This window comes from Colobus angolensis, unplaced genomic scaffold, assembly GCF_000951035.1.
Source record: "Colobus angolensis palliatus isolate OR3802 unplaced genomic scaffold, Cang.pa_1.0 Scaffold275, whole genome shotgun sequence".
NCBI lineage: Eukaryota > Metazoa > Chordata > Mammalia > Primates > Cercopithecidae > Colobus > Colobus angolensis.
Genome location: NW_012115988.1, coordinates 697,042 through 699,247, shown reverse-complemented (window position 1 = coordinate 699,247; position 2,206 = coordinate 697,042).

Genomic DNA, 2,206 nt, shown 5'->3' with positions numbered 1-2,206 from the left:
ATGTGTGGTATTATTTCTGAGGGCTCTGTTCTGTTCCATTGGTTTATATCTCTGTTTTGGTACCAGTACCATGCTGTTTTGGTTACTGTAGCCTTATAGTATAGTTTGAAGTCAGGTAGCATGATGCCTCCAGCTTCGTTTTTTCTGCTTAGCATTGTCTTGGCTATGCGAGCTCTTTTTGTGGTTCCATATGAACTTTAAAGTAGTTTTTTTCCAGTTCTGTGAAGAAAGTCATTGGTAGCTTGATCAGGATAGCATTGAATCTATAAATTACCTTGGGCAGTATGGATATTTTCATGATATTGATTCTTCCTATCCATCAGCATGGAATGTTCTTCCATTTGTTTGTGTCTTTTATTTCATTGAGCAGTGGTTTGTAGCTTTCCTTGAAAAGGTTGTTCACATCCATTTAAGTTGGATCCCTAGGTATTTTATTCTCTTTGAAGCAATTGTGAATGGGAGTTCACTCATGATTTAGCTCCCTGTTTGTCTGTTATTGGTGTAGAGGAATGCTTGTGACTATTGCACATTGATTTTGTATCCTGAGACTTTGCTGAAGTTGCTTATCAGCTTAAGGAGATTTTGGCTGAGACGATGGGGTTATCTAAATATACAATCATGTCATCTGCAAACGGGACAATTTGACTTCCTCTTTTCCTAATTGAATACCCTTTATTTCTTTCCCCTGCCTGATTGCCCTGGCCAGAACTTCCAACACTATGTTGAATAGGAGTGGTGAGAGAGGGCATCCCTGTCTTGTGCCAGTTTTCAAAGGGAATTTTTCCAGTTTTTGCCCATTCACTATAATATTGGCTGTGTGTCTGTCATAAATACTTGTTATTATTTTGAGATAGGTCCCATCAATACCTAGTTTATTGAGAGTTTTTAGCATGAAGGGCTGTTGAATTTTGTCAAAGGCCTTTTCTGCATGTATGGAGATAATTATGTGGTTTTTGTCTTTGGTTCTGTTTATATGCTGGATTATGTTTATTGATTTGTGTATGTTGAACCAGCCTTGCATCCTAGGGATGAAGCCAACGTGATCTTGGTGGATAAGCTTTTTGATGTGCTGCTGGATTCGGTTTGCCAGTATTTTATTGAGGATTTTTGTATCGATGTTCATCAGGGATATTGGTCTAAAATTCTCTTCTTTTGTTGTGTCTCTGCCAGGCTTTGGTGTCAGGATGATGCTGGCCTCATAAAATGAGTTAGGGAGGATTCCCTCTTTTTCTATTGGTTGGAATAATTTCAGAAGGAATGGTACCAGCTCCTCTATGTACCTCTGGTAGAATTTGGCTGTGAATCTGTCTGGTCCTGAACTTTTTTTGGTTGGTAGGCTATTAATGGTTGCCTCAGTTTCGGACCTTGTTATTGGTCTATTCAGGGATTCAACTTTTTGCTGATTTCGTCTTGGGAGGGTGTATGTGTCCAGGAATTGATCCATTTCTTCTAGATTTTCTAGTTTATTCGTGTAGAGGTGGTTATAGTATTTTCTGATGCTAGTTTGTATTTCTGTGGGATTGGTGGTGATATCCTCTTTAGCAGGTTTTATTGCATTTACTTGATTCTTCCCTCGTTTCTTATTAGTCTTGCTAGCAGTCTATCAATTTTGTTGATCTTTTCAAAACACCAGCTTCTGGATTCATTGATTTTTTGAAGGGTTTCTTTGTGTCTCTATCTCCTTCAGTTTTGCTCTGATCTTAGTTATTTCTTGCCTTCTGCTAGCTTTTGAATGTGTTTGCTCTTCCTTCTCTAGTTATTTTAATTGTGATGTTAGGGTGTCAATTTTAGATATTTTCTGCTTTCTACTGTGGGCATTTTGTGCTATAAATTTCCCTCTACACAGTGCTTTAAATGTGTCCCAGAGATTCTGGCATGTTGTATCTTTGTTTTCATTGGTGTCAAAGAACATCTTTATTTCTGCCTTCATTTTGTTATGTACCCAGTAGTCATTCAGGAGCAGGTTATTCAGTTTCTATGTAGTTGAGTGGTTTTGAGTGAGTTTCTTAATCCTGAGTTCTAGTTTGATTGCACTGTGATCTGAGAGACAGTTTTTTTATTTTTACTTTTTTAAAATAATTTCTGTTCTTTTACATTTGCTGAGGAGTGCATTACTTCCAACTATGTGGTCAGTTTTGGAATAAGTGCGATGTGGTGCTGAGAAGAATGTATATTCTGTTGATTTGGGGTGGAGAGTTCTGTAGAT